Raw genomic sequence first — 27,841 nt, 5'->3', positions numbered from 1 at the left:
CGTCGTTGGACGTGGAACGGGGCGCACCGGTGCCCGGTTTGAGGAGCACTGCTGGCATCCAGGCTGGGCTGAGCTTCTTTCCGCTGGCTCCAGCCCCGGAGCTGCGAAACCCGGGGTGCCCTGTGCACAGTCATCGTTGCAGGAATCACGCCGTACAGTACACCCTTGCGCGGCTGCATGGCAGAGAACAAGGAAGCTCGAGGGGTTCATGTGCCTGAGGCAGAGATCTGCGCATGCAGGGAGCTCGCATCATGGAATCCCAGCAGACATTCCTCAAGCTTGAATCTGGCTGAGGTTGATACCGTGCCCCGTCAAGTCGTGCAATAGTATCTATTGCATGCAAAGCGTGTATGTCCAAGTAGGCGTCAGTGCAACATGACAACACTGCGTTTCCCCCGTTAATCTAAGTCAAGTCATGCGTTTTCCCAGGCGTTTGGAACACACAAAGCTCCCCGTCCACCAAAGACCTGGTCCTAGAAACGGTTTAAATGTAGGAATCTATGATATAAGATGGGAGGGTGGTGTAAGAAAAGCAACATTTGTGACCACGCTATGCAAAAGTTAAAATTGACTGGATTAAAAAAAAAAAGATTACATAACGGTTAAAGGCGTGCTTTTGTTCTCTAGTGCCACTGGGCGGTTCTGCTGACACACACGTTAGTGCAACGGCACCACATGTCCCTTCAACGCCATCACTGGTCCGAAGACCGAGGGTTTGGTAAATATCGCCAGTATTCTCGGACAACATCTTTGGTGCCTGCTATATATATGTTTATATAAAAGTTATAAAAACATGTTTACGGGTTTTATGTACTTCTGCAGCCATAATTCACACACGTGACGCACTGCCTTTTATTTACATCGCTTAAATACCAGTCACGACACAACCTCCAGCAAACCAACATGTTTGAAACCGCTGAAGTGTGTGCAATAACGATACACTTAGCACATTTTTTCCTCACACCAAGCTCTTTATCATCCCTGACAGACTGAAATACGCCGTGTGCATATGCGCGTTCAAACGAAGCCTTCTTGCAAATGCGTCACGTATGTCCAGCCCGTGGCAGGCGCGCGCTAGCACTCCCCGCCCCCGCTCGGGCGGACCCGTACACTGGTGTTCGCCTGCCTGTCACGTACCAGCCTGCACCTGTGACCGGAAGTGTTCCCTTGCTGCGTGGCGCGTGCTCGCCGCTGCAGTGTTTACAAGCCGAGGAATGTCCTGTTCCCGCGCGGCCCCGTTTATTGCTTCCAGCCTCCCATCCCCGCTCTGTGTCATGCCTCGGCAGCGGCAGCGCCGCCAGGAATCACACGCCCCGCTCCTCACGCACCTTTCTGGGCTGAAGTTCAGGAGCTGTTCGATGATGAGGTAATGCCATCGATAGAGAGGGCTGAGGAATGTCGGAGCAGAGGGAGGGGTTCCCTGGGCAAACAGAGGAGTGCAGCGCAGGCCCGGCCGGCGGGCGGGCGGCGTCAGTGGATAGTGGTCAGGTTTGCAGGTCACAGTCCCCGTCATTCCTTGACCTGAGAGCATGTCATTTAGGGTAAAGGCGCACGGGTGGGTGTGATTAATGAGGTCAGTAGGCTTAAAGCGTGCCTACCTCTGAACTCACCATCCTTTAGAGGGTATTGCCCTCTTTGAATTAATTTTCACCATCCAAAAGCCAAATGTTTTCCATAGGCTTCAGTGGGAACACACCTGTCAGCACATCTTCAACTTCCAATTTGGTTTTATCTCCATTCACTTTAATGGGATCACACTTTAAAACCACTGACCAGTGCGCCTCCACACAATAAAGTTGAGAGGGCTAACTTTGGAATGACGCTTTTAGAGAAAAATAACTGTTATATGTATATGCGAGATCTATTTATACTTTACCGAGGCAGAGCGTATGCACACATGCATGCCATGTCACACTTCGCGCACCCAGAACTAATAGGGGAACTCGTCCACAATCTCAACTGCAACATACTGCGGACAGACGTCCGAGGTACCAGATTGCTTTTTTGCACCCTACTTTCGTAGGCTATTCGGAATGCACCACGTAAGGCACACGAACAGAAAGAAAGTGTTTTAATCAAGTGAGGCTGCCCCATCTTTTTTGAGACCGATAGAATGTGGGAATGAAAAACGTTAGGGTCGGGTCCCCCAACTTTGCTAGAAGCAGCCACTTAAGATTAATATGGTAGCAGTAATTCAAGACTCTACTGCTCCAACTTCGCCCTGAAGACATTGGTACACGCTTACTATACCACGGTAGGCCCATTTCGGCCCAAGAAAAAGGAACTTACCAAGAAGCCTGGATAAGAGGCAGGAGACTTACCCCCGCATGACAACCAGAAGGGGATGTTTTGTGTTGTTACTCTATACCAACACTGCACTGAGAACAAAAAGAACTCTGAACTCTGTGTTTAGTGTTAGGGGTTTGAAATCCGAGAAAGCTCGGTCATTTGTTGGCAGCATTCTGCACTAGGTGCCTGGAGCCTAGCAACATTTTTTAGTTCTGCTTGACATTGGAGACGAATCAAATTGATACCACTCCACTTGCCAAGCAGCACACATGATGTATATAATACGACATGTGTTTTTAAAGTCATGATGTACTCACTGCAATAGCCTAGTGTTAGGGCAAGCGTCTTCCTCTGTCCTCTCGCCTTGGGAAGGCGACGCATCAGCGCACCCTTTGTGCAGGAAGACACAAGGGTTAGTTTTTCAAATATAGGAGGGCAAGATAGGCAGGACTCAAACATTTATGGTCATTATAGAAACATTGTTTTGATTGCATGACCTCAGATTTGAAATGTGTGAAAACACTTTTAATTGAGTCATTAGGAACTAGAAATGCTCAACACATTTTCTAAAACAGTGGATTAATAAAGTGACATATGTATGTTATCACTAGCATCTAGAGAAATGAATATAAAACAAACAGTAGTTTTTTGTAGGGCTGATGGAATGTGTGGGGGTGCTCCGCCGCCTAGTGCCGCGTTGGAGATACTGGCCGTTTTTCCTCCATTTGAAGAGCAGGATCGGCAGGGTCCAACAGGAGCTGTGAGGAGGCCCATATTGGCTCTCAGTGCCCGTATCTGCCACGAAACGTAAGTCGGGCAAAATATGCAATGACGCGGACCCCAACCCGAACCCCTCTCACCTAGAGCTTTGCTGATGACACCCTACAGAACAGTTTACATTGCCCTGAATTTAACTAAGGGGCTTTTCGGATGGTTGCTTTATTTGTAGATTTTTCACTGGGCAGAAATGGAAAGAAATATCTTTATTATGCTTACTATTTATTTTGCACGGAATTCTGAAGGCCGATTTTTCCTTGAACTTAGTCCCACCATTCACAATTAGAAGGGGTGCAAAATGGGTTGCTCCATTGCCCCTTACACAGAGCAGAATCAGTTTGCACCATATCTGTATCTGTAGCTCAATGGCCCCTAAAGCATCTTCATTGCCCAATAAGCCTTGACAAAAACTCCTCACTACAGGCACCCACGAGACTAGAGTATCACTGCAACTCTAATATATAATGGAAAATTAACCCCAGCCCTAGGTTCCAAAACAAAGCGGCAGGACTCAGACTTCTGTTCACCTCATAGGACTCTTAGATATGCCACCACATCTTGGCTTCACCTAGGCGCAATTTTAATCAAGCTGGTGAAAAATTACGCTTAGCCCAGGGCACACACATTTGGAAAGCTCTGCCTGCATCACTAAGAAAAGAGCGTAACTTGCTTCTTTTCAGAAAAGGGTTGAAAACAAACATAGCTGTTCCAATTTCACCTAGGAAATGAATTACTCCTGAGTACTTATTAATTCATTCCCTCTAGCTATCTTCTTTCCTATGAACTATAGCGCTTTTTAATACCTCAGCGTTATTTGCACTACATTTTACAGGGTCTGCGGTAGCGACCCTGTAGTTCTGGTTAAGTTGCACTCCATAAGAAGAGCAGTCTTGGACCGCTTATAACTTTGGTGCCGATTGACAAACCCACACCAAACCTAAACTTTGCAAAAAAAAGTGTATGCCTGACTGCATTTTTTTGCAAAGTTTGTTGCAGTTTCGTCAAGAGGGTGAAAAATGTTAGGGAGAAGGGATCCCAAAACATTTGAAATCCAGATAGATATGAGTGACTTTTTTTTTTACTTGCAGCTACAGCTGAAATCGCTTGATGGATTTGCACCAAACTTGCACGAGAAGCAGCAGACTGATCCCGAAAGCTTTTGCCCATTCGGTATTCATCCATTCAGTCGATTGTTTTTTTTTTTTTTAAAATGCCCAAAATGTAGGTAAATCAAAATTGTGATATCTCTCTCGGGTCCACAGACACTTCTCAGCCAATTGGGGAGCTGCGTAACATTCGCGGACATTGTACACAGCCGCTGGTTGCTAATTAAAAGTATGAGGCACGTCAAAACTTTTTAAATGGACGGCATGTTGGATTCGCAAACTGCGCCCACTAGTCCGTAAACATCACAGTAAAGACCTATTAAAAACATAACATTACACTTCTCAAACAAATTAAACAATCATGGGGAGGGCAGGGGAGGGAAGAGGTGATGGCGATGGGAGAGGATGTGTCTAGAAAAAAGCTCAAAATCTGGTATTTTTTCTTCTCCGATGTCTGCGAAAATCTCAGTTGTTCGGGGGCATTGCTGTGATGTTCACAAACTTGACAAATGTTCGTGGACATCCATTCATATGTGTGCATTATTTGGTTGGTGAAGAGCACTTTGGCTTAACACTTTGGTACCGTTCAATGAAACTGCATGACATTTTGTAATAAAAATATAGACCCAACTTTGAATGTTTGACTGATAAGTGTGGGGCCGTTTCTCCAAAGAGTGAGCAAAATTGGAGGGGGCACCCACAATTTTTGCATGGTTTATAACTTTGTCACCATTTGTCGAATCCACACATACGTTTGAAAAGCGATTATCGGCCCAACTTTGAATGTGCAAAGTTTTAAGGGATTTTATCAAGAGGGTGCAACATTGTAAGGGAGGGTCCCAAAACTTTCGAAATCAGGGAAAGGCTTGAATGGGAACCATTTTGCTTGCGGTTACAGCCCAAAGTGCTTGAAGGATTTGCAGCAAATATGTGTGAGGAGCATTGGCAAAGGCCTGAAAGCATGCTTTTGCTAATGTGTCCTGCGTTTTACTTTTTTCAAAAGTGTCAAAATGTAGGTACAAAAAGTGGGTGTATAACTTTGGTGGCTCGGCAGTGTGCCTGGCTCCTGGCAAGGAAACATGTCTACTCTCATTTGCTTTTTGTGGCTTGCAGCATGGTGGAAGCTCATGCCCCATGGAATGTGTATACGGGCCATGACTGGCAGCCATGAACATTGACAATTGATCACATTATGGGGCTATAGTGGACACTAAACTAGAATGCAGACTAGGTGTAGTGGATGACGAGGGTGGTTTGGTGGAGCTGGGGTCATGGTCGAGCCTCATGCCGTAGGCACGTCAATGACATGCATCCCCAGCATGCGCTGCTGATAGTGATGCACATCATTATGTGCTGCACAAAATATATTTGTTAAAGGAGGTTTATAGTCTTTTTTATATATAAAAAAGAGGAGTTAGTAATAACTTACAGTGTTGTAACATCATGAAACATTTTCACTTGTAAAAAAACATTGAAATTCAGTGAAATGACTTTGTTAAAGGGATGTTATGGTAAAGTTGCACTAATACCTATGAAATTCACACAAAAAAACATTGTTAAAGGGACATTATGGTTAAGTCCCACTAATAAAAACCTATGAAATTTATTGAAAAACCTGTGTTAAAGGGATATTGTGGTTGCAAGGTAAAATAAAAAAAAGAAATTCACCAGTTACTGTAAGATATGCAACCATAACTCACGCCACAGCCATGCACTGCTAAGACTAACACCCAGGATATAAAAGATGACATCACCAATGGCATCATTGATGACATCACATATGACATTACTACTCTGAAGTAATCGAGGAAAAAGTCCCTACAAAGGGTCCTGTTTAGGGTGTTACTAGCAACATATAAAGGGTGATTGGGAGGCCTCTAATGAACTTCTCCATGTACCACAAAATGTACGTATTGAAACAGAAACGTTCTACTAAAGTTTTGTTTTTAATATAGCAATCTAATAATACAGACAATGGCTACAGCACAGACGCTAAAAGAGTATTCTTAATCTGGTATGTTTGGCCAGTACAATCAAACGTAAATCCAAACCTATCAAAATCTTGACTAATGCAAAACTTGGAATGAACAGCTAACAATACAAGAATTACTACACACATGTGTTAGTGTCCAGATTATATGTAGAGCATTGATGCCTGCAAATATGTATTATCTATCTAGGACTTGCTTATTGTTCCGTGTATGTGCACCATGAACTCAGGCAAACCATAAGGAACTTAGCACAAGGTTAAGGTCTAAATATATAGCACCTTTTTTTAACATTTTCTTTAATTTTTTTTAAAATGTATTGCATTTAGCTCACACAGAACTTTTCCCATATAGCCATAGATATCTGTGTTATTTAGCATAACCATTTAGAGGATGTGTACCATGTTTTTGATGCAGTATGACCAGATCAAGTCTCTACTTAAAAGTCATACTGTCACTTGAAGGAAAAGAACTTCTAGGATATATGATGTCATCAGGGATGTCATTGATGATGCCATTTGTGATGGCATCTTTGATGTCCTGGGTTTAGTTTTATCAGTGCATGGCGATGGGGCAAGTTATGTATGTATTAGAAAGGAAAAAAAGGCGCATTCAATCCCGCTTTGAGGTTGCACTTGCCGGGGTCCCTCAAAAGTGCCCAGAATAAACTCTGTCAGCCAAGGGAGGTGTAAAGGACCAATTCCAGTTTATTGTTCATCACACGGTAAAAAGGAAACCCGGCAATATATATATATCTGAAACACAAGTATGCGCATGAAGGCGCTGGGGTAGCACTTCGTAGCTCGGCTCTAAATTGCAAGACAAACACACGGGTTAGTAAAATGCAATGTAACTTTATTCAATTAAGGTACAAGTTGTCTGCAAGCAGCAGGGAGAACAGAAACACTATTAAAATGTATATATATCATAGCTACAACCTTATTACATAGACTTTTCCGAAAAGTCTATTACTAATCAATTTTGACTCGCTGCATGGATTTTGATTACAATTTCCAAAAGAATGTTTGTCTTGGGCCTCCCCAAACTGGACATTATTTGGAAAATTAGTTAGTACCTGGAACAGTTATTAAGAAAACAAAAAACTCTGTTTTCATCATAGTCCCATTCATTTTTTCAATTGAGAAAAAGTGCTTCGATTGAACACCTGTAGCACAGGATGTGCTGCATGGATTTTCACCAAATAAATTGGCCACAAAGTGCTGCAGATGTGCCTTTTGCTGGTTTTGGGTAAATTGTACAAGCCGTTTTCTTAAAATATTTATAGAATTAGGCCATGATAGTTCATAGGCAACACGCTTATCTTTGGAACAAGGCAGAGCTGAGCAGCACAGGTGGGAAATCCAGTCCTGTGCTTATAGGCCAGAATCCAGCATGAAGCACGATATAAAAAATGCAATTTAATTTGAAGCTACCTTATTTTTTTGGCTCGATGTGTGTGATTTCCGCTGTAATACTGAGGAAAGCCGAACATTAATAGTGCTCAAAATAATAATATTCGGAGGTGAATATGTGAGTATTAATATCATACTTTAATGAGGGAGTAGGAAAGAGGAGAACATGTGCAGTGGAGGAATTTGCAGTGGGTGGGGAAGTCCGTTTGGGGGAGAACATTTTCGGCTTAGCAGGGCATTCCGACTGAACCTCGCGAAGATCACTGCATAAGAAGTGATTGAAAACAATGCATTACACGAACAAGAGAATTAATGGGGTTAATACTAGAGGGTCTTGGGGAAGTTACACATGGAAGGGGATGGCTGATGTAGGAAAGAGGAGGATACATGTTGAGTGCCAATAAGGACAGGGCAGACTTTAAAAAAACATTTCATTATCTTTCTGTTATCAGAGTAATCAGAAATGGTTCCTCGGGAATCGCACTGTATTATGGCGGGCATAATTAGTGGGAATGATTTTTGCGCGAAAGGAGGCCGCCATCAAAGAACGTATTCATTGTAAGCATGTTAAATTATCGCAAGAATACAAAAAGGGGGAATCCTTGCATAGCAAAAACAGTGCTTCTGTCAGATGGGGGAAGAGAAACGAGAACACAGTGAAGTTTGATGTTCAGCATGAGGTTAGGCAAGGATGTGTTCTCGCTTCTCCTCTTCTGTATCTATATAAACAGACTAATAGAGGTGCTGGTAACTAGTGGTATGGATCCACCAAGGGTTGAGCCCTCAGCTTTCCATGCCTGTTCCTTGCGGATGACGCAATTTTGCTATCGACATTGCCTATGGGCATAAGGCACACTGCGACATTGTTTGTGAAGAACTGCACCAAACTTGGTTTGGAAATAAATAAAAGTAAGACAAAGCTGCTAGTATTTAAAGGCAGAATGGCTAGGAAAACTAAAGTATACCTGGACATGGAAGGGGTTGTGCTAGAGCAGGTTGCCATGTACAATCAACTGGGCCCGTGCTTTGCAGAGAATGCCACTTGGCGAGACCAAGTATCTAAAGCCACCATGACTTGGATTAAATATAACGGTGGCATTAAGAGGTTCCATTACATGCATGGCAAAGGGGCCCTGACAGCAGTCTTGCAATTGTACCGGTGCAAGGCTGTATCTGCTGCATCATATGGTGCATAGATTTGTGGGTGCGAAAAGTACCTTCGGAATGTTGAACGTCATAACCATAAAAAAATCACTACTGCATCAAGAAAATGCACGGAAAAAGTGCACTTGGGCACACAGACGCAGAGGTCTGCAATGTGTCCGTGTTCTGCAGCAGGGAAGTGAATAAGCCACTCTGGATTGTCTTGCAGCACTTTTCTACTTCATGGATAAGAGCGCCTTTACAGGTAGATGTGGAAAGATGCTGGGGCCATTGAGGCATCACAGGTACTGTTTTCATGTGCGTGTTGTTATACTATAAACTCCGATGATATGCACGAGTGTGGGTCGGCTGTCCTTCCGGCACACCCACCTTTCCAAACACAGGAGTTCACCCATCTAGTCATCTATCCATTCATCCTCCCATTAAGAAACAACCTCCGCCGTCTATACATCCATCAAGTCCACTCCATTCCTCTCCATTACACATACCAAGTCACCAACCCATCCACCCACCCAACCCTCCATCCATATTGCTTGTTCCCACCAGTGCCAATACGATAGTTGTGAAAACGCTAACAACGTGAAGCGTTTTGAGGAGCGTGTGCATCTCCAAACAAGAACCAATACATCTATCTTTGTTTACACATCATTTCAATTTTGGTTGGTAAAACAAATAATATAAACCACCCACTATAATCAGCCGGAACAGTTTGTGCACTTTTAAGTTACTTTAATCAACACGATTTTTGAGAACGGGTTCACTCACTTTAAATACTGACGTGTTTCTCCCAGTGGCGCGGGCCTGCATTTTGTTTATGGACAGCTTTTTATTTCACGTCTCTAACCAGAAGGGGTCGCGCTTGTCTCTTGCCGTGATCTGCTACTGGGTACTGGCACAGTTTATTGTTTCAGCAAGTGGGATGTTTATTTCTTACTCCGGCTGAATTTAAGTGACATTACCTAATTCAAATATAAGGTAAAGGAGTGAGCGATAGGGGAAAGTGGACGAAAGTGTCCTATCAGAGAATTTGACCTCCCATCCCCCCCTTCTGCGACAAACACATTTCCATATGGTGGGAAGGAGGCATGGGGCACTTACAAAAACAACTGCGCAATCCCATTGAAAACGGCTTGTATATCAGGCGTGTGTTCTCTTATCACTTGACCCAATGTACATTGGGTGAGATGAGCTCAGCGAGTTAATGCAACCGAGGCAGAGCTCATGTTCAGCCCGTAGGCCACAAGCTCTGAAACACGGGGAGCCGCCTCAGGTTTTCATTCACAACAGGTGGATACAATTGACAAGGCTTTACCAAGCCCTCAGCTTTGCCAAGGGTAGCTGGGGGCTCAGTGATCTAATCTGCTGTCCTCCTTTCCCCAGCCTCACTCGCGCTTTGCACATTTTATTTGCCTTGCCTGTTTTCTTTATTCTGTCCTGGAAGGGACACGATGGGAATTAATGGGCCATGACTATCACTGGGATGGGGGTCATCACTGTCAAAATCAGCGTTTCTACATGCTGAACACACCATTGTTTTCCAAATGTGCATTTTACACTTTCATACAGAAAAATAAGCTTTTTCTAAACTCAAAAATGCTGCTTAAACTGGCATTCACTAGTTTTGTTTGAAAGGTTTCTTTTTTGTCGGACTTCTACACAAATACCTTGTACTTTTTCTGCCCCTTCCTTTGTGCTTTATCACAGATTATATTTATAAAGATGTTATATTCTTGTCAGACTGCTTAATCACAAATAAATGCTTTTGGCTCACTGCACAAAAACCCAGATTCATTTAAAAGTGGAAAAGGTCGCTTTAATGTGACAGGCCAAAGCTTACAATTCAACGCTTACCTGGCTCCCTGGCCTTACAAACTAAAGACATATTTTAAACAACCAATTAAATAATTAAACATTCTCATTTTTTACCCAACAATTAAATAATTAAATAAAGCCATTTCCTCCCTAACTATCCCTTAGACCCTACCGTCTCCTTACCCCTTTTCCAGACGTCCCGCTTTCTCCCCGGGGCCATGCCCCTCCAGGCTCAATACCTGTTCCCCCGTGGTGGCCCGCTTGTGCAAACAGCGCCACCCCATCCTTTCCCGTGTCATTCCCCCATTGTGCTTCCCTCCCCCCACATCCAAAGGGGCCATGCCCCCGGAGCCCAGGACCACTTCAATACCCCTCAGGCTCCCCTCTACACCAATCTCCCCCTTCCTATGACCTGCAGCCAGTCTGACCTGCCACATCAGCAACAAAATTTTACATTACAACTTCACTGATGCCCCGACCTGTCACACAAAACGACCATATTATAGCTCCTTAAGCGACCAAAAACCCTGTAAGAACTTGACATGGGACGTACAAAACCCCCACAGAAACCAAGTAAAATGGTCCCCCATCCCCATTTAATAAAACCAGACACCAGACCTAACCCAAAATGAAGGGGTGGGAGGGCGGGACAATCACCAAGTCCAACCGTTGCCTGCCTCCCGAACCTTCCCTGGACCCTTAAATACCCTAGGGAGGCACTCTGTCCCCCACGGCCACTCGCTGGCCGTGTGCAGCGCCAAAAACCTCCCCGGCGGGAAACGCTTCGCGTTCCCCCCGGAGCCTCCCTTTTGGCTTACTGCACAAAAACCCAGACTCATTTAAAAGTGGAAACGGTTGCTTTAATGTGACAAGCCAAAGCTTACAATTCAACGCTTACCTGGCTCCCTGGCCTTACAACCTAAGACATATTTTAAACAACCAATTAAATAATTAAACATTCTCATTTTTTACCCAACAATTAAATAATTAAATAAAGCCATTTCCTCCCTAACTATCCCTTGGACCCTACCGTCTCCTTACCCCTTTTCCAGGCGTCCCCTTTCTCCCCGGGGCCATGCCCCTCCAGGCTCAATACCTGTTCCCCCGTGGTGGCCCGCTTGTGCAAATAGCGCCACCCCATCCTTTCCCGTGTTATTCCCCCATTGTGCTTCCCTCCCCCCACATCCAAAGGGGCCATGCCCCCGGAGCCCAGGACCACTTCAATACCCCTCAGGCTCCCCTCTACACCAATCTCCCCCTTCCTATGACCTGCAGCCAGTCTGACCTGCCACATCAGCAACAAAATTTTACATTACAACTTCACTGATGCCCCGACCTGTCACACAAAACGACCATATTATAGCTCCTTAAGCGACCAAAAACCCTGTAAGAACTTGACATGGGACGTACAAAACCCCCACAGAAACCAAGTAAAATGGTCCCCCATCCCCATTTAATAAAACCAGACACCAGACCTAACCCAAAATGAAGGGGTGGGAGGGCGGGACAATCACCAAGTCCAACCGTTGCCTGCCTCCCGAACCTTCCCTGGACCCTTAAATACCCTAGGGAGGCACTCTGTCCCCCACGGCCACTCGCTGGCCGTGTGCAGCGCCAAAAACCTCCCCGGCGGGAAACGCTTCGCGTTCCCCCCGGAGCCTCCCTTTTGGCTTACTGCACAAAAACCCAGACTCATTTAAAAGTGGAAACGGTTGCTTTAATGTGACAAGCCAAAGCTTACAATTCAACGGTTACCTGGCTCCCTGGCCTTACAAACTAAAGACATATTTTAAACAACCAATTAAATAATTAAACATTCTCATTTTTTACCCAACAATTAAATAATTAAATAAAGCCATTTCCTCCCTAACTATCCCTTGGACCCTACCGTCTCCTTACCCCTTTTCCAGGCGTCCCCTTTCTCCCCGGGGCCATGCCCCTCCAGGCTCAATACCTGTTCCCCCGTGGTGGCCCGCTTGTGCAAACAGCGCCACCCCATCCTTTCCCGTGTTATTCCCCCATTGTGCTTCCCTCCCCCCCACATCCAAAGGGGCCATGCCCCCGGCACCAGAAAAACCCTCCCCCGAGGTGTTCTTTCTGCCCCACCCCCCCACCAATTTTCCTACCTCCAATTCCTCAACCAATCTCCCATCCAAGAGCTCAAATCCGCCAGATAATGATTGTTCCCCCAAAAACCGGAAAGTTTACCCATCCTCTCTAAATCTCATCAATCCTTCCTAAACCATCTCCTTACGGTCCAAAACCTGTACTGCCACCGACGTACAAAATTCTACCATCTCTCTGTTTATCCCCTTCCTTACCCGCTCTATCGGACCCTCATTTCTCGCTCCCCTCCCAACTCTCTGCGGCAAACACTTAGTCCCCACTACAGTTGCTTGAGGCCACACTTGTCGGACCCATAACAAAAAACCTTTTTTATTTTCCTAAGAAGAGCCACACCCGTATCCCTTACCATATCATTTTCCCCACCAAGACTAATCCCCCCCATCTGGAGGCCCATAGCTTTCCCTCAACCCAGCCAACATAGGAAGCAACTGATCCCAGCCCAGCCCCCCAAACCCGGACCATTTTACCACAACATCTTTATAGTTGCACCCCAGTTGCCTGCCAACAACCCTTTTCTCAGCTTCTTTCCCCGCCCACTTAACCCTAGCATGTCCCAAAAACCAGATTTTTGACATCTGACCTGACCTCCTAGCAGCATCTGAAAAAGAAATTACAAAATCACTTACAAATCAACAACATCCTAATAAATGCAACACTCCTGCTACCTACTGAAAAAAGTCTACAAAGACATTCCGTTTGACCCGGTCCCTAACATACCCTTTGTAACTCCCTTACTCCCAGCGTCCCAACCTTTTCACCTACTCCTCTGAATAGCCCAGCCTCCTACCTTCAGATGCTGAACCCCTCCTAAATGAATGAGTTCCAACCTCCTAACCTTTCCCACACAACACCTTCCTCAGTACCCTATCCTTTCTGGCCATCTCCTTAACCCTCTCCGGAAACACCTCAGGCCCTCTCCTACCTGTCCCCCTATATTACGCCCCTTTCACCTAACCTTTAAACAGTACACCTAAACCCACTTAGCCCCCCCCTTTTTCCTCTAACTATTACCCTCCTGCTCACCCTTGCCCCCCCACCTTCCATTACCTTATTAATTTGGCCCTGCGTTGCCCCCCCTGCACCGGGGGCCCACATGCACCCCCATCCATGCAGGCCCTTTACTTTATTACACCTCTCGCCCGTGCACCAGGGGCCAAACCTGCACCCCCGTCCATGCAGTCCCTACCATATAACTAATCTTCAAGCTCCTTGCGTCCCTTACCACCTGTTTCCCACCTGTACCAGGGGCCCTAGTGCACCCCCGTCCATGCAGGCCCTTTTCTTCCTTACTCCTCTCCACCGCTGCACCAGGGGCCAAACCTGTGCCCCCGTCCATGCAGTCTATTCCACATAAATCCTCTTCCAGAACCTTGCTTCGTTGAACCACTTTTTTTCTTTTTTTTTCCCCCAGCTGCACCAGCGGCCCTAGTCCACCCCCGTCCATGAAGACCCATCTCATTACTTCCCCCTGCTGCACCAGAGGTGCTCCCGCACCTCCGTCCATGCAGCCTGAAGCTTACTCACCTTGTCGTGCGGCAAGCGTGAGGGCTTCGCCACCGTCGTCCATGCCCTCCAAACGACAGCCACCACCCCTTAACACTTTCCACAGTTACATCCCCCTGCGGCCCTCCCCTACCTACGCGTCTTCCTCGTCACCCCTCTCCTACCCCCTTTAAATCACCCCCAAAACCTTTCATCCAACCTTGTGCCCCCCCTCCTTTTACGATAAACTGAGCCCGACCTACCAGCACACCCCAATTTACCTGGCATGCGGTCCTTCCTCCCCACCTCCTTGCCCCGCTCCTCGCCCTGACCCACTGTCCCCTGCCTGAAAACAATCTGTAATCGGATGCCGACCCGCACACCTGCTGCACTCGTGTTTAAATTTGCACATCCACCTCGTGCAGCCTTCTTTATTGAACGCCCAACATGCTGTCGAGGGCTGTCCTCTGCCTCCTACCCCTGCCCCCTCATGGGCGGGGCGACCAAGAAAAGGGCCGGTAAGGCACAGGCAGCCCACTTGCTGTGTGCAATGTCGGGGCAGGCCTCGTTGGAGCCATCCATTGCAGCCAAAGATCCATGTCTATCTCCCCCCAGACCGCCTGACTGTCCTCTGCCATTCTCGCTCTGAATTCCTCATCATAACGTACCCAGGCAAAACCCCCAAAACTCGTGAAAGCCTTCCTAATTACGTCCATATATTTAAGCAGGGCCACGCAACGCTCCGGGAATTTTTCACAATAAACACTGGCATAAATGATAAATGCCGACGTCTAATTCTCAATAGTCACCGGGACCCTTGGGCGCGAAGCCAGTTCCCTTTCCTCTTCTTTAGACCCCCCCTTTGCTCTCACTTCCCTATGGAGCAACTTAAAAACATCTACAAATTCCCCCGCCTGAATCTTCTCCCTGGTCGCTGCCATCAAGTGCGCCCCCAACGGTTTTGTTATACCCATGTATGGCAGTTTTTTCTCCTTGCCTTTCACTTCAACCTCCTTTTCTTTTCCCACTTGCACCTCGAGCACCACTGGCTCCACCACCTTGTCCGTTTGTACCTCCACTGAGCAAATGCTCTTCCCATCCCCCAAGGCTCCAATGACCTGTACACCAACTTCTTTCCTTACCCCTTGCAGCCCAGACCCTTCATTTCCCGTCCCCCTTCTCGTGTCCCCTCTCTGCCATGCAGATGACCATTCCCTTTCCCGCTCACCTCTTTCACCACAGGCCGTCTGCGGTCTGGCGTCCACACCGATGCTCCTCATCGCCTTTCTTAGAGGGCTCCTACTGCGGGGACAAAACATGTCAGCAGACTCACCCAGCCAATAGTTCCCCCGACCTCTTGCCCCCCGACCACCCTGCACCTGCCTTTCCAGATCCCACCTCAAACTTCTTCTCTCCTCCCCCCCTTCCCCTTACAGCCCTATAACCTTCTACCTCCCACTGCCCCACATAATCCTCCAATCCAACTTCATCACCCATTAAATACCATTGTGGATGCGAGCTCATGCCCGAGTTGAGTTGATCTTCTCAGTGCGAGCCCGGGGCGTCCGCCCCGCCATTCCTTTGACGTCTTCTTGGCGGGGCCACAGAAACCCCTGCCTGGTCCTCTTCTCTCGGGCGAGGCGTGCCGTCCTCCACCCTGGAATCCTCATTGCTAGGGGCCGTGCTGCACCCTCTAGGCTCTCCTTGCGCTGACCTAGGAGGGCCGTTCTAAAACCCTCTACCTCCACCTGAACAGCGGGGGCTGCGCAGCACCCTCCGCCCTCACTCCTCCTACCCGGGGGGGCCGTTCCGCGCCCCACTCCAACCTCCTCAATTGATGGGGACCTCTCCCTCCTTCCCCCGCCTGCACTCTTCTGCAGGTATTTACTCCCTCTCCCCCTCTGCCCTGTCACCTCCTTCTGCGCCCCCTCACCGCCCCCACCGTGGTTCCCTTGACCCACCTCTTTTTGAGCACTCCCAGCTTCCCTAGTGCTATCATTCACTCCCTCCCTCACTGGCTGCCCCCCCGAAATCATTTCTCCCCTGGACGCCCTCCTGTCTATCTCCCCCCTCATCTTCCTGCCCCTGGATTCCCAAACCTCCCCTCTCCCCGCCGCGGGGGTGCAAGCCACCACTGCCACGAGAGCCCCCATCTGCCGCAGCTCTACGCTGCGGCCTACCCCCACCTAACTCTAACTCCCCCGTGACCTCCCCCTCCGCCCCTACCAGCTGGGCCTTAGACGCCCTGCTGATGATTTCCAGGGCCTCCCTCAGAGCCCTAGCATCAACCAGCCCCTTCTTGCTTGCTCCCTGTCCCACCATTGTGCACCAAATAATCTGGTTGTGCACTAAAATATGCCCCCGAAAAGTTAAACTAGCTAAACTATGCCCCCGAGCCAGCTACCTACCCGAGGACCAATACCCTTATGCTGGGGAAATCAGAAAAGCAAACTAGGCTATAACAACTAACTAACACCTTAAAGTGTTAATCAAACTCTCTACTCCCAAAATAAGAAATATAGAAAATTATTCCTCTAGGAGAAATGATTTTTTTTTATATATATAAACCCCCTTTTTTATACAACCCTTGCCCTAAGAAAAAACCCCTTCCCCTAGCCTGGCCTGTACCAGAGAAGAAAAAACACCACAACTAACGCCCACAAGCAATTTGGGGCCTAACAAGCGACAGAAAACACTGCCCCCTAGCTGCTCTTATGCTGCACCGCACCGGCACAGGAAAAACAACACTGTCCCTTTAAGGGAACTGCAGTGCCCCCTCACGTCTCAATGCTACCTCGCAAAAATGCCTCTTGGACTGAATCAGACCAGCCGTACACGAGGGGCCCAGAGAAAATGCCGTGCTGATCCACCCCCACCTGAACAACAGACCCCCCCACTCCCCAGGCAACTAATGACCGCCGACCCAACAAATAACTTCCTGCTTTCACGAACGGAGCTGTGATGTCCGCCCTGCTGCAGAAAGCAACAGCTTTTATTATCCCCCGCCGGCAGCACTCAGGTAAGAAAAGAGGGGTGTCTTATCTACGGCACCCCTCACTATAAAATGTACAAAAATATATATATATATATATATATATATATATATATATATATATATATTTTTTTTTTTTTTTAAACTAACTAACTCCTACCCGCCCAATCTAAACACACAAACCCTACCTCACCTGCTCTACACTCGCCCATGCACTAGGCTCAGCTGTCTCAGGGAAGGCTCGGGAGCAGGCGACAGGACTGATACAATCACCAAGTCCAACCGTCGCTTGCCTCCCGAACCTTCCCTGGACCCTTAAATACCCTAGGGAGGCGCTCTGTCCCCCACGTCCACTCGCTGGCCGTGTGCAGTGCCAAAAACCTCCCCGGGGGGAAACGCTTTGCGTTCCCCCGGGACCCCCCTTCTCTTCTGCTGACTGCAGTTATTAGGAAATTAAACTGTGGGTACATGTGGTGCCAATTTTTGATTTTCACACCATGGTAGAAATACCCCCACCTCCACCCTGAGTATAAGCAAGCGACCAGACAGACCTATGCTGTGGCTAAACGCATCATTTTATAGCACTTGTTTTTTATTGGAAAAAGTCATAAGATTAACAACCAGTTTTTTAATATATAACACCTCAGCAAAGGTATCTCAACCCTCTGAGCTACCCTGCTAACCTTCTACTGAAGAGCGTGTCTTTGGATTCCTTGATGTACTAAAAATCACTGCATTACCAACAGTATTTTGGCTGCACCACTACCATGGAAGTGATTTCAAGAGGAATTGATGCACAGTCTGGCGTTTGGAAAGAAACAGCCTGAAAGTGCCCACTTTTAAAACTATTATTTTGAACATTTCCCTAGAGCTCAGTTTAAAGGATAACTCCGCCCCATCAGAACTCTGGCCCCTTCTCCAAACTTTACCCCCACCCTGGCCCTTGTGGGACCCCCCCTTCCTTTAAATTATGTCCATTTCCACCACTGCCAGGGGGTATCCATGATTCGCCTGTCATTAAAAAAGTGATATTTTGCATTAATATCTGGACACTCCAACTGTTACCACGTTGCATTCAGAGGATATTGCAGCATGTTTCTAGGAAATGTTTGCACCTGGCACAAAACTAGATATGATTGACATACATGCCAACATGTCCGATGCCCTTGCGAGATGGTAGCCCAGTCTTGGACTGGACTTTGCATTCTGGAACTTATAGTCATAGATTTCTCCATTATAAATCCAGGGCTGCAAGTCCCCGAATGCAAAGATGAAACCAGCACTGACGTACTAGCATCTACCGAATGGAATGGGGCAGGATGGCCTGTATGGATTGATTCTCCCCCAGGCATATCGTCCTCTCAAAAGTGTCCCCTGCTGACCGAACATCTCCAAATTATCCTAATACCAGCCCAACGCGGGGGACAACCGTCCATCCAATCCTGTCTCTCTCGCAAAAAAACATTTGCATGGGCAGCCCTATGAGAGACAGCAGGCTTTGTGGTTATCTGCCCATTCGAAATGACAGCAGCGACCGAAGGTGTGACTGACAAGCGTGACGAAGGTATTGTGTTGCAGGAATGTCAAACCTTCAGACAGGAAAAGGGCGTGACGTATCATGCCATCGCCGGGGGCGGAAAGCGTCGCGTGCACTGCGAGCAGCCGAACAACACTCGAAATGCAACAGAGCTGTGTGGGTACTACCTATCCAGCAGGAAGTCTTCAGGCTTTCCCGTCATGTCAAAAAAGGGAAACGACCAGCACAGAACACGTGTTATAGCTGACTGCATGGTGAGAATGAGTGCATTGATTTATATTAGCAATTACATCAGAAGACTGCAGGTTAACTAAATGCAGCTGCGCGTCTTCCTTTTCAATGGACAGCAGCAAAAAACACCCATTTTAAAGTGAACAAAATGGTTGAATGTTGATTTATTGGGCAAATGTACGAATTTAGGGATTTTGCAGCGGTTTAAGTGGTCCAGGGAATGTCAGGATGGTTCCCGGGGAGTCTCCAAAAAGTGCTCCCGAGCTGAGGCTCTGTTAGGCTCTCCCGACTAGCCCTAGAGGAGGCAACCCCCCCAGGAGACCATTTCACTGAACAGATCTGCTTGGTGAAAACGCTGCCTGCTGTGTTGCCACATCAGATTAGGAAAAAATTAGAAGTGGTTGCACCAAAAGGTATTATAGCAGTGTGCCCACCTCTCATTTTGTTTCTTAATCAGACGATCTGAATGCCAAAGGCAACCCTTTTACCATGTGGCTCCGGTGGGTGAAAGGGCTGCATGAGGGGGTTGGCGTCTCTGATTAAGAAACAAAAGGAGAGGTGGTTAATGTAATTGTTATTTGAATTTAAACAAAAACTCTGTATTTTCAAAGTCCTATCCCATCACGAGTACTATGTCATCTGTATTACACCATTGCATTTAATATTGAAATGAAACAGTTTTTATTCTTAACACTCTCATGTGTTGGGTCTCTCACTGGAGGTATACTCTAATGTGCCCCTTGATTACACGTGTTCCGGCATTAACAGTGACTTTCTCAAATCAGGGCTTCTTTTAACCTTAACATAAACATTTTGGTTGGTTCTAAATTACCCATGCAATTCTCCTTGCTCTTTATTTATAGCTATAGTACTCTATTTTGAAGTCCAAGTTACCTTGTACCCCCATGCGTCTATGTTGTTCTTCTACATTTATAATTGTAGGCAACTTGATCTGTATTTTCTAAACCACACAATTCTACTATGGTCCCATGTTCTGGGTCATACCATTACCTATGCCAAAACTCTTTCGCATGTTATTTCTTGTAGTATGTTGTTTACATCTTATAGACTATTTTAATCAACAACAATGATTATGTAATTAATTTGTTTTGTGCCTTACCGCGTATATTTTGTGGTCAGACTTCTCACGTAGTACAATAAAGGAGAACATTTTTTCCCTTTGCTGCATTTACAGTGGTGTAATCCATTTAATTTTCTTTCTTCAGCCACTGCCTTCCACTTCAAGGATTCCATATCTATTTGTGGTTGAAGACCCTTTGCATTCTCACATTCTGGATTCAGCTTGCTGCTTGCGTCCTCTGATCAGAGCAATGGGGGGGCGGGGGGGGGTTTGCAGTCAGCCCAGTGCAGTTATGCCATGGGTGGTGTGATGACAAGCAGCATTTCTGGCATTGGAAAGCATCAGGCTTTCTTTTACAAACCTATTCAAATGTTCTACAAGTCCACTGTTGTGTATATAAAATTTGATAAAGATTTATCTGAACCCCTATACATTTGATTGAATCCCTATAAATTCAATGACTCAGGAAAATTGTATATACATTTTATATAAATTCAATATGAATTCAATAAGAACCCAGCCGTCGTGTATGTAACATTGGATATTGATTTAACTGAACCCATATACATTTGATTGAACTACTATAAATTGAAGGATCCCAATATATTTTATATATATGCAATATAAATTTGATACAAATCCCAATGAATTTGATGTATAAATGTGATATAGATTTGACTGACCCCTAAAGTTTGACTGGCTATATGTGCTTAATAGGAATGTGTCTATGGCCGGCACTAAGGATATGACGATATTAGGGTTGTGGTCTCACAATACGGGTATATAGCTGTTATTGTGTGGCCTCAAAAACACATGGACTCTTCAGACTTCTCGGGGCTTTCAAACGTGGTATAGGGAAACTGTAATTATGAACAACTACTGTTACGATAGAGCGAAAACAACACCTGGCAACCCCAGCCATCCGAATCATGCAACAGGCTGCGATGGCGGATTGTGAAGATCGGGAGCTCAGTGAGAACACATTGATACTTTGTGTGGGCCTCTCATCGCCACCGGCATTGAGAAAAAAATAGATGGCGGCTGTTTCATTTCTAAAAACCCACGGTTTTGGCAATTTACCCAAGATATAGGTATCTAGTTTTGAGAAGGGGGCACCTTTAGAAAGCTACTGCATGAAAGAACCCCCAAACCACAAAAAGTGTCTCTTATATACACTTTGTGCCAAAGTTGTTTTTGGACCTGGTCCAAATCCATCCAGCTGTTTGAGTTGTGCAGTCCAAGAAAAAAAATGACCTTGCTTGTTTATGGGAAAATGAATGGGAAGTAACTGCAACTTTTTAGTTTGTGTTCTTAATAACCTTTTTTTTATACGTATCTTTACGAAACCTTGCAGGCTGGAGGAGCCTATGCATCCCTAATCAACATCAAAATCGCCACAGTCATCACACAAGTCAAAAGTTTTTTTTTTCTTTTTTTATTTTTTTATTTGTGTTTGGTTGAAACAACCTTTTACAAAAGGAAAGCGCAACTGATTTCGTCCTTTAAGAAACAGAAGAAAAAAAAAGAAAATTTAGAAAATTAAAACAACATATTTCCATCAACACACATATTACAAGAATTCTTGAGTTACCACATAAAAAAACAATATCAATAAAAAAAAATAGAAATAGAAATGCAAAACAATACAAATCTAAAATAATTCTATAAAATTTCCAGATCCTAAACACTATTACAGATATCTATAACATTACTCTTCTTTTTCACACAAGGATCCTAAACATTAGTTTCAAATTTTGAGGAAAAGGGAGGGAAGAGGAGAGACCTATGTGACCTTTTGGCACATTTAAAAAAGTGGTTAGTCAATAATATTACAGCTAGCAAGCACCTGCACCACTGCGATTGTGAGAGGATTATGGGCACCAGCGATTAGACAGTCCCAGAACATTTCTGGTATGAAGTTAGCACTATTGAGACCAAATCTAGTGAACAGTTGAGATCTGGCTTGGCCGGTTCCTTGACAATCCATTAAAAGATGTTTCAAAGTTTGGATGTTCGGATTAGAACACCGATCACATAACTTTGTTGCTAAATCACCTTATCCTCTCTGTGCCAAAACCTCACCAGTTCTTGCTACATTGAGCTGAATTCTGAGGAAATTGTTCCTTATTTTCCAGTCTGTCAATTGTACTAGATAGCTTGGAACAAAGCCTAAATTCTTTTCTTCTGTCATAAATTAATTGGTTCTTGCTTGGCATGCATAGTTTCAATTGTTGTGATCCAGTCCATTTCCGCCAGATTCTTTTTAGCCTTACAGGGGTTGTGTATCAAAGTGTCCAGATCTGTATTTGCCTTAGATAATTCACAAAGGGCCCACTCTTCCAATTTTCTTAGTCTCTCAGAGCCACCCCTCTCAAAATGCTCTTTGTTGTCCCCATATAGAGAGTCCTTTTGTGCGATCGAGATAAGCCTAAAGAGAGAAATTAGTTTCCAGCCTGAAATGGTTTTTAAGGATCTTAACCCTAATTCAAATCTGGGGAGTCCTATTGAAACACTCATGGGGAGAATGAGGACTTTCTTCCAGACCAAGCCCTCCCATTTTTGCCAATCTGTGTGCCATAAGAGGGGGTTGGTTTCCACCCTGTAAAGTATGACCGGGATGACTTTAGCCTTATAAAACTTAATGAATGGTAGTATTGAGAATTTACTATATTTTAGTAAGATATTTTTCATCTGAGATGATAGTTGTGAGATTTTATTCTGCAGATCCTTCTCAACCTTACCAATGGCAGGGGAGGCCTACATTTTAAAGCCTAAATATAACAGCACTTCCACTCTCTCAATTCGTTGACGTCCTATCTCCCAATGACTGTAGGAAAGTTTTTTAAGACTTTGTCTGAACACCAGAATCTTCAATTGTTTTGTATTAAGGGCTAAACCATTATCGCAAGCGTAACTATCCAGTCCATTGAGCAGTCTCTGCAATCCTACAAGGGTGCAGTCTAAGAGAGCCACATCATCAGCGTACGCCAGCCAGTGAACCCTTGATCTATCGATCATTGGGCTGGCCAACGTGAAGGATTTCAGGCATTCTCCTGCATCCGCTAGGTACAAATAAAAAAACGGGGCACCCAGACAGCCCTGACGGGCCCCCTTTTCCACTCTGATAAACTCAGACAAATTCCCTTCCTCGTCGAATCGAATTCTTATAGTATTATCTTTTGTGGAACTCGATCAACATGGCGCGCAACCCCTCGGGAACACCCCAGGTTCTTAACTTTGCCCACATCCTGCTCCTGTCCACCTGATCATAAGCTCTGGAGAAATCCATTTAAGGCTGTTGAGAGGCCCTTTCGAAAACCGGTTTGGTACTTGGAGAGGATCTTGTGTTCCTTTGCCCATTTCTCTACCTCACCCAAAAGGATTTTCATGACGAGCTTTCCATCAATATCCAGAAGGGCGATCGGTTGGTAATTGATTGGTAACGTCCGATTTCCCCCCCCCCCCCCCCCGAATATTGGAATAATTGTAGCCGACTTCCAAGTGGGAGGCAGTACTTTCTTTAGCAGGATTTCCCCCAAATAACCAGACCAGCAATTTAGCCCATATTGTTGGATTCTCTTTTAGCACTAGGTACGTAAGCCCATTTGGACCAGCTGCTTTGGAGGACTAGCACTTCCTAATTAGATCCTCCAGAATCTGTGTATCCATCGGAAGCTCCCATTTCACACTCTCCAAGGCTGAAAGGATGGGTGATCTGCAGGAGCCAAAAGTGATAGAGAGTTATTCCACCCAGACCTTTTCAGGGACCAGATTGCAAAGTGAGCTCTTTGAGCTACCCTCCATTGAGTTTATCACCTTCCAGAATTACCAGAATACCTGTTTGTCACCAACTTCAGCATGAGTTCACTGTCGTCCTGAAGACGCGTGGCCTTCCTTCCCACCGATCGTTGTTTATACCACTGGCGTAGTGCTTTAGATTTTTTTCTCAGTTCAGCCTTTCCAGTATTCAGATTTTTTAGCATCCTTAGCTCTTGAGTCAGACGTTTTTTCTTCAACATAGAAGCTTCGTCAAAAGCATGGCGATGCACTTGCATTTTACCCCCTCCTCCCGTACTTGGTGTACAGGTAGACCAAATGAGTTTGGTGAAACTGTCCGGAGTACAGTTGAACCTTAAAATATAATCTGGAGTTTCGCTGAGACACTTATTCAGAGTTAACCCATCTCGTTTATATTTTTGGAGGCGTATTCTCCTTTTCCTACTTTCGACCATCTGTCTTTGCCTGCATTGCCCTTCAAAAACTGTATCTGAGAAAGTCAGAGCCAACCTTGAATGATCACTCCCTCCCCCCCTTTTTCAATGATCAATGAAACATTATGAGCAAAGAGGTCAAAAGACAAGAAAAAATAGTGGATGTTTGAGCTAATTTTGCCCTGGGATCTTGTCGGATTGGCTGGTATGTCCCCCGGGAGAGACCCGTTACCCATTTTCAGACCCCATCCTTCGAGCAACTCTACCCAAAATCTACCCCTCTCTGAGGGTTTCCTCCCTTGTCTAGCCTCACCCTCCTTTGACAGGCGCAGGCAATGAGAGTTTAGGTCACCCCCCAGTATGATTTGAGCACCCCAAAGAGGAGCTTGATTTTCTCCAGTGAAACCGCCAGGTCCCTCAAAAAGGCATCCAGACTAGAACGCGCAGGGTTCCAATAAACATTCACAAATAACAAATCTGACATAAAGATCTGACATTTCAAAGATACCCAACAAATTTGGATCCCGCCATCATTCTTTAGGATTGAGACAGGCTCTCTCAATAGGGAATTTCTCATTGCTACGAGCAACCCACCGAATGGTGTCCCTTTCACTTTTTGAATGGCGGCCTGGGAGATGACTCTAAATCCTTTGATTTCAATGGGATTAACTAACCATGTTTCTTGTAACATTACAATGTCCCCCAGATTAAAGGGGAGCTCCTTCATTTTTTGCGATGTGAATGTATTGGGACCCCGCCTGTTCCAGCAGATTACTCTTAACTCCTTTTGTCTAAAGGTGCTGGGTCCCTACTCCCAGTTTGAGGAGAACCTGGGACACGATTTCTGGTAGTAGAGAGATAGGCAAATTGTCTCTGTTAATGCTATTAGCCTCGGCCCTCGTGGCTGTGGAGTGACCTCCTTGTAGATCTCCAGACCATTCTGTTGCTCTAGAGTTCCATTTGGACAATGTCTGTTTTGGCTTCTGAGGTTCCACCGGACAGGTATTTGACACTCGAATCCCCAGACATTCTAACTGTTTTGACGCTCCCTCTATTGCTTCTTCACACTCTCTTGAGGTCAGTCCAAGTTCTAGCAAGTACGCATTTTGGATGTCAGGGAAGCGAACGTATTCAATATCATCGGACTTGATCATATAAAGGCTCTGCACATTTTTCAGATGTGTCAAGATAACGCTTCTGCAGAGTGATCTGGTTGCTTTTTTGTTCGATACCAGGGATAGCCAAAGCTTGGGAAATGTAAAAATTTATTTTTCTGCATCAATGTCTGCCCCCTGGTTGGATTGGTGGAACTCCTCTTGGGAGGCCTCCACTGTGATGTCTCTAATCTCAATCACTTCTCAGGCTTTCCCCATTCATTTATGATCGGTATTCAAGGAACATTGTTTGCCTGGCCCCATTTTCACTTCTTCCAGCATCACGCTTTTCCCAGCGCTGTGTATTTTAGGTTGCCCTAACAGAAAAATGGGAGCTATCCTCCTGTTGGGGTCGGCTGCTGGCTGTACTTTACTATTTTCACCAGTCGCTTTCAATGCTGCATGCTGTTTGTTTAATAAGAAGATGGGTGCCACTGGGATTTTCTTGTTGTTACTGCCCCAGCATAGGTTAGGGCCCAGTGATTTGTCACTGCCCTTCCTTCCTTTACACAGATCATTTTCCAATTCCTCCTTCTCCGTTTCCTTCCAATCCATTTGCAACCCCACACTAACATTGATCACCCTGATTTCCTCATGGATGATGTCTTCCGGCTCATCTTCTTTCTTATCTTTGAGAATGGGGTGCCCTCCCTTATGACTTTCTGTTAATGAGACCCTGTTAGGAGCCTTTGCAGTATCAACAGCCTCACTCCCTTCAGTAAGAAGGGCTGCCTTTATTTTGGGCAGTGATTTCAAGAAGGAGATTGTTTTCGTTTTCATTATTTTTTCCCTTCCTTGGTTTTTGGTTTTCTTCCCACCCTCCCGAGCAGGCACCGCCCCTTTTGCTTTTCCTCCTCCTTCTGTCCGCTCTTTTCCTTTCTCTTTTTATTTTTGGATAAGCACTGCTCTTTCTCTGTACTGGGCTGGTTTGTAGTGATGCATTAACTGCGTTGGCCATTCGCAAAAATTCTTCAAGGACGGATTCTGACAGAGGAGTATCATTAAGGATAGAGGAATTTCTCTCCTCTCGATCTTCTATTTTTTCCTCTTGGGGCCCATTAATGATTGGTTTGATTTTTGTCAAAGGATCATAGAGAAGGATCGATACATTACCTTCCTCCTCTTTTTTTGTTGCCAATGAACATTGGATTGCTGATATGCCCATTCCCTGTTTTACCAATTCCAGCCTCATATTTTTCACCAGCGGTGTCAAAGAGGAATTGATGATGTTATTGCACCCTACTAAATTTGAGTCCAAGTTTGCAACCTCCCTTGTAAGTTCAAGGAGAATCCCTACTTGCCCCTGGACCTCAGTCCTTAAGAGTTCAAAAACAGAAACCATTGAATTTAGCACAAAATTGATTGCTGCCAAAGTATTATTGTCCCTCATTTGCATAGTATTCATTGGTGATGAAGACTCTGGTGCTACTGAGCAATCCTCTGATTCATCTCTAGAGCTGCATCCTGATGATAGAACACATATTACTTCCTTATTCTGGGTTCCCTCATTTGACTGGCAAATCTCATCTTCAAAAGGAGATTCATTAGTGTTAGGGACCTCGTGCATGTCCTCCTTCCTTTTGTCATTCTCGATTTGCTGAGATATTAGGTCTTGATTAGTTAGGAGGAAATCTTCATCGTTCACACTTGTGCTTCTCTTTTTGTCCAAAGTGGTTATCGATTTTTCTCTGGATTTTCTTGGTTGTTATTGTGTATTCTAATCCACGCTTCCAAGCATGAGCTATGCTCTCCTTTCCCTCAGCTTGGCCAGATCTTGACACCGGAGTATGGAACTCCATTCCAGCCTGATTGTGAACCTGAGTATGCACTTGGGCATGGATGACTTTTTTCTTGGGGCCCTCTACTAGGTCTCCACTGTGTGTCACCAGACTCATTTCAGGCTCACTGTTTAGAGCTTCAGTGCTGTGAGCTCCATTTACAGGTATAGTACTATCTTGTTCCGGAGCTCTAAGATCATCTACCAACGAGGTACTATGTAGTTTCATCACTTTTGTAGATTTACCACTGTTCATGCAGTGAAGCGGATGGAAATTGAGCACTATCTAATTGAGGAACTTATTTTTACTAAGAAAACGGTCACTTATAAGACCTGTGTCACTTGCCGCGCCTCGAGCAACTGTCTAACCCCTGAACAGCAATGCCAATTTCTAGGCCTTACCCACTGCCCAGTAACTGATAACTGATTTAGGAGGGTGAACAGTGAAGAGGAAGAGGGCACAAAGAAGACTCAACCCCAATCCATATTCCCCCAACCACCTCTTCTTATTTTCTTTGAAACTCTTAGAATTGCACTTTTATGTAGCCATTTGCAGGTTTTGGCACAGTTCAGCATTTACTTGCTTTTTTGACTATTTTTCCCCTTCTTCCCTTACAACATGAGATTTAGGCAATCTAGAGGGAAATAAAGCACACAGGACAGTTACTCTCAACTTGTGCCAAAAATCAGCTGTGCAGGAT

The 27,841-nt window shown here is 45.5% G+C and overlaps 1 long non-coding RNA gene across 1 annotated transcript in view; it reads left to right on the top strand.

Moving 5' to 3' along the window:
- Positions 1–1,148: 1,148 nt before the first annotated feature.
- Positions 1,149–27,841, top strand: part of LOC138472646 (uncharacterized) — a 117,249-nt gene continuing 90,556 nt past the window's right edge. The window contains exon 1 of the long non-coding RNA XR_011268652.1: positions 1,149–1,366. This is a non-coding gene — a long non-coding RNA (uncharacterized lncRNA). The remainder of the gene's footprint in view (positions 1,367–27,841) is intronic.

Source organism: Ambystoma mexicanum, chromosome 8 (assembly GCF_040938575.1).
Source record: "Ambystoma mexicanum isolate Mex_15411 chromosome 8, UKY_AmexF1_1, whole genome shotgun sequence".
Lineage (NCBI taxonomy): Eukaryota > Metazoa > Chordata > Amphibia > Caudata > Ambystomatidae > Ambystoma > Ambystoma mexicanum.
This window is presented reverse-complemented; position numbering and strand designations above follow the sequence as displayed.